Source organism: Megalops cyprinoides, chromosome 2 (genome assembly GCF_013368585.1).
Source record: "Megalops cyprinoides isolate fMegCyp1 chromosome 2, fMegCyp1.pri, whole genome shotgun sequence".
Lineage (NCBI taxonomy): Eukaryota > Metazoa > Chordata > Actinopteri > Elopiformes > Megalopidae > Megalops > Megalops cyprinoides.
In genome coordinates, this window is record NC_050584.1 from 69,712,945 (window position 1) to 69,723,178 (window position 10,234).

A 10,234-nucleotide genomic window follows, 5' to 3' on the forward strand; every position below is an offset into this window, starting at 1 on the left:
GTTTAACAGTTCGAGTGTGATGACGTGTGAGAAGAAGCTGTTACAGAGTCGGCTTGTTTTGATGGGTAGTGATCTGAAGCGCCTTGTGGAGGGACGGAGTTTGAACATGTGATGGCCAGCATGTGAGGGGTCAGCAAAGATTTTGCCTGCCTGTTTCTAGGCTCTGGTACTGAAAAGATCTCGGTGTGGGCAGGTTAACTCCAGTGATCTTTTCTGCTGTCCTGATGGTGTGCTGTAGTTTAATGTCTTGTTTGGTGGCAAAGCCAAAGCAGATCATTACACAGGTGGTGAGGACAGACACAATGATTGCTGTGTAGAACTGAACCAGCAAGTCCTTTGGCAGGCTGAGCTTCTTCAGCTGGTGAAGGAAAAATATCCTGTGATGGGTCTTTTTTTGGAGGCAGTGTTGGTCTTCCACTTTAGGTCTTTGGATATTATAGCTCCCAGGAAGGTCTTTATATGGCGGTTCCTCCTGAAGTCCACCATCATCTCCACTGTCTTGAGCATATTCAGCTCTAAATTGTTATGGCTGCACCAGAGGGCCAGCCACCTGTATGCAGACTCATCCCTGTTTTGGATGTGACAGATGACTGTTCTTAGAGTTTGACCGAGGGGTCCCTGGAGGTGCAGTCGTTAGTGTAAAGGGAGAAGAGCAGTGGGGACAGCACGCAACCCTGTGGGGCACCAGTGCTGATTGTCTGGGTGATGGATGTGAATTTCCCCACCCTCACTTGCTGCTTCCTGTCTGTGAGGAAGTTGATAATCCACTTATGCTGGCCCCACACTAGAGGGTAATTGGTCCGACTTTGCGTCCAATTTGCCCCTCCAGACAATTACGGCACAATTCCCAACTTAAGTCTGGTCTGAACCGATTAACTGCCCAGGTGATCCTGTAGTGTGAGGGGTTTACAGACATAATCTTAATGTTACTTGATCAGAGGCTCCCCAATTTCTAATCGTACATATCAAACCTTTAATATTTACCACTTCAAATCCTGTAGTGTGAAAGGAACAGTGATGAAATATTGAGCAGAAACCTGCAATTGCCAATGAGAGCGAACTGATCGGGAAGCATCACCCAGCAATTGACAGTAACCTTCGTACAAGCCCAGAGCACAGTAATATTAGTCTAATATGGAACGGCATCTCTATGGCAGTGGAAAGTCAGAGAATGTATAAAAATGACTACATTTCTAATGATCACAGGTTTCACTCTACCCTCTGTTACGGCCAGACTCCTGCCAAAGGTGACTACAGGCAGTCACAGGGCAGTTGGCAGGACAAATACTCCGCACATAATAATACAACAACCCAGCTCCTCACTCTTCCGAGTTTGGTCCAGCCGGGCAGAAGACGCAGCGGCGAGTGCTTCGCAGTTGAACTGGCTGAACAGTATTTATACAGATTGGAGAACAGATAGTTGGAGAGATAGCAGTGCACAGGAGTTTTAGAAAGAGTGGTTTGAGAGAGGGACGAAAGTAATGTGGAGTAAAGAAAAGTGGAGATCTGGAGATCGGTGCGCAAAAGAATGAAATAAAACGGTGGGGTCCGGCCAGTCTGCAATAGACCGTCGGACCGGCTCCACCGTCCTACCCAAAACAACCAAAACAAAACTAGAAAATAAACTCGACAAAAAATGCACCACCGTCTCACAAACTTTATACCTAAAGCTGCTTTTAAACCCGAAGTGAGACAACAACTAAATTCGCACAATATAGTACGCTGGTACTCACTCAAATTCCCCCGACTGTGCTTGCCGCCATAGACGTTTAAATTACCCGAGGTGCACAAGTTCATGCACCCGTGACCCTGACGTCATGTGACCCCTAACCCTTACTTCCGTGCACCCTTTTCCTGACGTCATGTGGCATACTCGTAACACCTCCACCTGTGTACAAATAACAGTAACGTTAGCGTGTAGCAGTAGCCTGCACTAGCCCTGTATGAGATAATAAAACTTTATTTCCAACTCAACTCCAGCTCTTGCTGCAAAAGGTATAAGCTATGCTGACTCTGTCTTCTCAGCCATGACTTCATCCACAGTTCTTTTTCTGCTATTTTTTTCTGTGCAAAACATAGCGCACACAAGTGCAACAAGCTGCAGATGGCGGTCCGCCTCCGTGTTGGTTTTGCTCTGAAGTCACGTTTGATCATGCGAGTTTCTGTGAGATCCCAAGTCCCTGGAAGCGCCACTCTGAAATAGTTTAATATAAACGCCACGTGTGTGGTCCTGCATCTTTTCTGAATCATCTGGTGTGTGCGTTCTTACAATAAAATTTTTAAATATCAGTTAAATCTGTCGTTTTGTCTGTGGTGTCCCACATTTTTAAAATCGGTTAAGATTTGAAAATCTGGTAGTGTGCACCAGGCGTTACAGGCGGGGGCGGGCACAGTGAGTTGGGAAAGTTTTGAGTGGAGTAGTTCTGGTATGGTGGTGTTGAACGCCGAGCTGAAGTCCATAAAGAAGATCCTTGCATAGGTCCCTTGATAGACAAAGTATTGGAAAATGTGGTTTAATCCCAGTTTAATTATTTGGCAGATTCTTTTCTCCATCATGACCTACAAGTGAGGCAGAGTACAACACAAGGCAAAAACCACAGTGAGTCAACAATGTTAGAAGCACTGCATTACCAGGTTTCAGTGGTTGGCCAGACAACGTACAAGCTACCTGGTAGAGTGCGTTAAGACACCATTTCGTTCCAGGAATAATTCCAAATTATCCTTAATGATGGATTCCAGTATTTTGCATGCTATACAAGTTAAGATGACAGGCCTATAATTTACTGGATCGGTCCGGTCTCCTTTCTTGTACATAGGTACTACACTGCCATGTTTCCAGTCATCTGGCATTTCTCCAGTTTTAAGGGATTGTTTAAAAATAACTGTCAGAGGCTTGTAAACCACTTCTGCTAGTTCCCTGAGAACTCTTGGTTATATTCCATCAGGGCCTGCTGCCTTATTTGTTTTAAGTTTTTGAAGAAGTAATCTAGTACTTCTGCATCATTTAAATCAGTTTCCTCCATAGGTCTCTGAGAACTGACTGCACCTGAAGGCATATGCGAAAACACTTCACTAGTGAAACTCTCCACAAAGTAACTGTTTAGTGTATCAGCAATAGCTTTGTTATTGTAAACCATAACTCCATCCTTATTTTTTATACCTCTTATTTCATCCTTAACTATCCTTTTTTGACCGTAATATTGAAAAAAGTGTTTAGAGTCTTTGCATCTAGTGCAATCTGTCTTTCAAAACACCTTTTAACTTCCCTTATTTTTTCTTAACTTAAGCTCGCATATTACTGTATTCAATCTTATTACTCTCTGAGCTCTCCAACTTGTATTTTCTAAATAATTTCCTTTTTTGTTTCAAACTGTCCCGTAACGACTTACTCATCCACTGTGGATGCTTCTTTTTCAGCTTCCCTTTTCTCACTTGCGGAATGAATTTACGCTGTACATCCAGAATAATCGTTTTAAATATACACCACATTTCTTTCACAATTTTACCACCTAGAAGAGGTACCCAGTTTATATTCCTTGTATCATCACTTCCTGTGAGATTGCATTTCACATTAAAAGCGGTTTATGTGTTACTGTCCGTAAAAGTTGAACAAATAAAATAACAAATTAACAAATCTGTGGACGGCACTGTACCTACACCGACAACCATTCAGTTAGGAGTCCTACTCTTTACCACTATGCTACAACATAATTTTTATTGTATATTCCTATTAGAATAATTTACATCTAGCTTTCGGTACATTTTGATGTTCTTAGATGGAATGTGGATAGCTGGGGTAGATGGAAAATAATGTAAACATATGAAAAAAAAACAAACAGCAAAGTAGTGCTCCTGTTAATGACAGAAGTAACACTTCTTTCTCCCTCAGACTGTAATATGGCTTGGTGCTGCCCCCTCTGTCCTGGAGGAGTGTGTGCAGTCTGCCTCTGACCCACAGCAGCTTAAGACCCTACTCCAGCAACACAGATGTGGTGGACACTTGGACAGGAATGGTAGGCCTCTGTTAGAGGACACATATAAACAACCTTTTACAGCACACTCTTAACTGTGAAGATGCTACAACATGCCAAAACATGCATACATATTTGATTGTGGTTTTTATCTTATTTCCAAAGGCAGAAATAAGAGCTGTGTTAACGCAAGACTTCGTCTAATTACATATTTTTTAAGTTGTGAGCCATTTAAGGTCAACATGAAAAGGCAGTGACAGGATTATTTCAAATGGTTCCTTTTCCTTTTTTCTGTGGATCTGTTCTTCTCTCACTGAATGAGACAAGATCTATCTATTCATTCTTGCTTGCTTTCTCTCTCAGTGGCTCCTCCCTCCATAGACAACTGTATCCTGTCCTCACTTTCCCTCCCACCATTTGGAAAAGTTGATGATTCGGCTGAACTGATTGAATGTGATAACCAATCAGAACCTGCATATGGCTCCAAAAAGTTAAGAACCACCTCTTCTGGTGAAGACATGACAGAATCTGTGATGGACAGCAGAGATTACACAGTAGTGGAGCTGGGATCAGGTCTGAACAGAAGTGAAGACATAGAGGAGAGGATGAAGAGGAAGACTGGATATGGGATGAGCAGGGAGGAGATAGACATACTATCCAACATGAAGGAGGAGGAAGAGGAAGTTGGGGAGAAGCAGAAGGAGGAAATGGAGAAGGAGGATGGTGTGAGAGATGAAGAGGACAAGGGACTTTGGAGGGAGGGCCAAAAAGAGGGGGATGAACAGAGGGAGAGAGATGAAAGTGATCCAGCCATCCAAACTGACAGAAAGCTGAAGAATGAAGGAAAATCAGTCTGTAGCCAACAGGAAGGGGAGGGCCTTTCACCCCCGGTCACTTCCTGTCTTCTCAAACAGCCTAGAGTGCTGATTCGCCGACTTGAGGTCACAGAGATGTCAGTTCCTGTATCATCACTTTCTCATCCTGTGGTCAGTAATGGGAACCAGGGAGTGAGATCTCCATGGAAACAGGATGAGTTGATGCCAGTGATGGAAGAGGGCTCACTGAGGCAGAACGGACAGGTCATGATCCAGAAGAGGGAGATGATTGGCAGCTCCAAGATCCCACTGAAACAGCCCCCAGATTCATCAGAGCCAGAGTAAGAGTGAAGACAGACATGAACTGATTTTAAAGATTTTTCTCCTTCATTGCAAACAGTCTTAAATAAATAATGAGCCTTTTTGCCTTTTACAGGATCTTTGCCGGAGACCCCTTTAGATCCTCTGTCATCTCTCCCAGGAAAGGAGAAACAGGTGACAGGAATATGTGATTAATTTTTCACTCAGTGTTGTTGATGTAAAGCAGTGTCCAGTCTGATGTGCAGTGCTGTTCTGAAGAGCTCCATGCATTCCCTAATGCCTCAGGCAGACAGCAGCTCTCTGCATTTTGACTCTCCTAATACCTGCCTTCACATATATTTATTTCTTTCTGATGCATACATTTGTATGTTCTCTCACTGTTTCTTGTATACACCAAATCATCTGGGCATCTGTGTATCCCCTGTCTTCTGTCTCTTCAGGGCAGACAGCTGAGGTGGCGTCTCAGGTCTTTGCCTGCTCCCAGTGCCCATTCACTCACATGGAAGAAGTGAACCTTCAGCAGCACATTGAGAAGGTTCACCCAGAGGAGTACAGCAGGATTCTGGGATCTGGAGGAAATGGAGCAGAGAACCCACTGCCTCCCAGCAGCACCCCTCAGCACCCCACACCCCCTAAGACACTCCCCACCCCGACACAGTCCCACACAGGCACCCCAGGGGCCCACACGTGCCCCCAGTGTGGGAGGAGTTTCAGATATCAATCAGCCCTGAGACGACACCAAGAAATCCATACAAGGGAGTATGCATACCAGTTCGGAAAAAGTTTCACTGAATCAAGTGTTCTGAAAAAATACCAGCAAATTGATACAGAGGAGTGCCCATACGAGTGTTCCCAGTGTTCAAAGAGATTTAGAACTGTGACATACCTGAAAACGCATCAGAGAACTCATACAGGGGAGCGACCATACCAATGCTCCCACTGTGAGCTGAGCTTCAGATATCAATCCCGACTGACAGTTCACCAGCGAACTCATACAGGAGAGCGGCCATACCACTGTTCCCAGTGTGGGAAGAGTTTCCATAATTCAGGTAATCTGAGACAACACCAGAAGATTCATACAGGAGAGCGCCCATACCACTGCTCCCAGTGTGGGAAGAGCTTCAGTCAGTCAATTTGTCTAATACGGCACCAGCGAACTCATACAGGGGAGCGGCCATACCGCTGCTCGCAGTGTGGTAAGAGCTTCAGTCAGTCAGTCAGTCTAATACATCACCAGCGAACCCATACAGGGGAGCGGCCATACCGCTGCTCCCAGTGTGGGAAGAGCTTCAGTCAGTCAACTACTCTGACACAGCACCAGCGAACTCATACAGGGGAGCGCCCATACCAATGCTCCCAGTGTGGGAAGAGTTTTCGTCATTTAGGTAGTCTGACTCACCACCAACGAACTCATACAGGAGAGCGCCCATACCAATGCTCCCAGTGTGGGAAGGCTTTCAATCACTCAAGTGGTCTAATGCAGCACCAGCGATGTCATACAGGGGAGCGGCCATACCGCTGCTCCCAGTGTGGAAAGAGCTTCAGTCAGTCATGTACTCTAATACAGCACCAGCGAACTCACACAGGGGAGCGGCCATACCCCTGCTCCCAGTGTGGGAAGAGTTTTCGTCATTTAGGTACTCTGAGACAACACCAACGAACTCATACAGGAGAGCGCCCATACCACTGCGCCCAGTGTGGGAAGAGCTTCAGGCAGTCATTTGGTCTAATACAGCACCAGCGAACTCATACAAGGGAGCCCCCTAACCACTGTTCCTAGTGTGGTAAGAGGCACAGTGATATTTTTGAGAAAGCCGGGTCCTAGTGAGGTGAGAGGGAAAAAAGAAAATGACATCAGAGGGACTCTGCCTGCAATCTCATCTGTTTTCTACAAATGTGGGACAGCCCCTTCTCACAGCAGGAAGCACTGCCCAGTAGTTGGACAGATGAGCAAACCAGAGAGCAGAGGTGAGAATGCAACTCGCTGTGTTTGTGATTGGTAATGTAGCCATACTTACAGTGCTGAACCTCACCATTCAGATATCTTGGGGAGAAAGTAGTGACATTTTCAAATGGCACTTCAGTTGAGCTTCTTGGAGCTGGAGGGAAACACGTGTAGGAACTTGGCACAAGCAGCACAAAGCCAGTCTGATCTGCTGACACTCGGTATTGGTCTTGTTGCCTTGATTCACCCAGAAGTTGACACTGTGGCTCAGATTTATAACAAACACAAAAACTGAAACAGAAAACAGCAAAACAGAAACTGCTGGAGGATTGTGCAAATGAAATGGATGAGTACATGTGTGAACACGAGCCCTGTCTGTACTGGTCCCTCAGTGGTGCAATGAACTACCCACAGGGGTCAGGACAGCAGGATCACTGGCCATCTTCTGATTCAGAGGAATACCCACCTCTACAGACCGGATCTCGGTTCCACTTCTATCCCCACCCCCTAACACCTGCTACTTCTAGCATTTGAAGTTAATTTCTTGTGTTCTAAGGTTTGTTGTATCGTGGAGAAGAGCTTTTGCTAAATGCATGTAATGTAGTAGATGAATAAAGTAAACCAGGCTTTAAAAAAGACATTTACTTGTGTTTGTGTGGATTATATCTAATGAAGGATTAAGCGGATGGGAGTGGGTGTGTATGAACTGGGAAATGTGATCCATGCTTTGGTTATGCACCCCCAAAACCAGCACATTTAAGGGGGGGGATAATTAAATATAACTGAAAACAAAATGAAAATGTGCACTGTGTTCACTGAGTGCCACTGAGGCCAGGGACAGAGGCCTCTGCTCTCACCACCCCTCCCTGTGTCCCAATTCTGTTCATGGACAGGAAGAGCTGGAAAGAACGCAGGAGAGGAGGGGTCACTGGTGGTGCTCCTTAAATCCAGTGGTAAAACAGGGATTTGTGTTGATCTTACCAAAGTGGCCAATCTTTCAGACCGGGGTCGCACAAGGTTCAATACTTAGCCCACTCCTTTTCTCCCTTTACACTAAATCACTTGCACAGGTAATCTCTGGCCACGGTTTTTCCTACCACTGCTACGCAGATGACACACAGTTCTCTTTCTCCCCTTCCAACTTTCAGGTCCAGCCATGCATCCCTCCTGGATGTCCGCTAACCATGTTAAGCTCAATCTACCTTGACCCGCTGTAATTATGTGTGTGTGTGTGAGTGAGTGAGTGAGAGAGAGAGGGATGTTAGTAAATTTCCTGAACTAAGTGTTTTCATCATTCTAGGTTGCAGCTGGTAGCAGCAAAAGGAAGCACTGCGATGTGTGTGGACGATGTGAAGAAGGACAGGAAGACACATACACATGCATCAAGTGCAAGAAATACAGTTGCAGCATGCACACAGTAAAACTCTATCCCTCATGTGATTGGTAAGACCTCAGATCCAGAGGAGACGGCTCTTTCTCGAGGAGCTGGGCACGGCATTGGTAAGACCTCAGATCCAGAGGAGACGGCTCTTTCTCGAGGAGCTGGGCACGGCATTGGTAAGACCTCAGATCCAGAGGAGACGGCTCTTTCTCGAGGAGCTGGGCACGGCATTGGTAAGACCTCAGATCCAGAGGAGACGGCTCTTTCTCGAGGAGCTGGGCACAGCATTGGTAAGACCTCAGATCCAGAGGAGACAACATATCCCAAGAACCCTACCTTGACCCGCTGTAATTATGTGTGTGTGTGTGAGTGAGTGAGAGAGAGAGAGAGAGAGAGAGGGATGTTAGTAAATTTCCTGAACTAAGTGTTTTCATCATTCTAGGTTGCAGCTGGTAGCAGCAAAAGGAAGCACTGCGATGTGTGTGGACGATGTGAAGAAGGACAGGAAGACACATACGCATGCATCAAGTGCAAGAAATACAGTTGCAGCATGCACACAGTAAAACTCTATCCCTCATGTGATGTGTAGACTGGCATGAATATGTGTTCAATGGGGCTCATTTATCATTTCCATAAAATACTATGTAAAATTTTTCTTTCCAATTTGTTCAGTTCAAAGCAATAAACATCAATAGTGATGAAAACCTTGTTTCATTTATATTTGTTTAAAGTAAACATGATTTATTCCACACATGTCTTGATTTTAATTGATTTCTTTTACAAAAATCACATTTTATCACAAAAAACGAATAGCACTTTTATTGATAAATGTGATGTAGCAGAGTTAAAAGGCAAATGTTAACCATATACACTGTTTATATTTCTTGTGAACATCTGTCAAGTATTTTTACATAAATTGTTATGGCTGTATTGTTTTAAAAACAGACCCGCGAACATTGGGTGAGTAACAAAAACATGAACACCACACAAGGGTTAAATTACAAAGTACTTCACCCCCCTTCTCTCACCCTCGCTCGCAGTGGGTCTGCCTGAGGTCTGTCTGACAGAGGGCTCCTCTGTCTGTAACTCAGCAGCTCTGGGACTGCCTCTGTCACCAAAGTCACAAACTCCTCCAGTTTCCCATAATGCATTATGTCTCGCTGCTGCACCACTTGCCACATGGCTGCAGAGAACAGTCGTAGAGGGGGAACCAAAAGGCGCAGGGAGGAGAGAGGAAGAGAGGGATCTGCAACAGAGAGAGAACATAAGGAATCTGCACACAAACAGGAGCACCTCTGACACATCTAAAGCAGCACTGACTTCAGTTACCAGCATTTTTTCCTGGTTTCACAGCCTACTGTTTACCACCCACTGCTGTTCAGTTACACATTCAATATGGCCTTCAAGGTCTTCTGTTCATACTGCGAATAATTCCAACAATATGAATTCTTGTTTTTCTAATGTTTAATTCTATATTTTTTATTGCTTGTAAAATGTCTAACTGGTGACATTGTGGAATCATTAAAATATGTGCAATATCAGTAACTAATGCAAAGCTGCATAGTATATTTATAAAATGTCTAAGTAGGTGGCATCTGTATGTCAAGTGAGATTCATTACATTACATTATTGGCATTTAGCAGACAATCTTATCCAGAGTGACTTACATCAATTACCGGTTTTTACAATGTTATCCATTTATACAACTGGATATTGACTGAGGCAACTGTGGGTTAAGTACCTTGGCCAAGGGTACAGCAGCAGTGCCCCCATGGGGAACTGAACCAGCAACCGTTCGGTT

General features: G+C 44.8%; 1 pseudogene; it reads left to right on the forward strand.

Annotated features, from left to right (window-relative positions):
• The window catches only part of LOC118773783, a 146,080-nt pseudogene extending 137,388 nt beyond the window's left edge, over positions 1-8,692 (forward strand).
• The last annotated feature ends 1,542 nt before the right edge of the window (positions 8,693-10,234 follow it).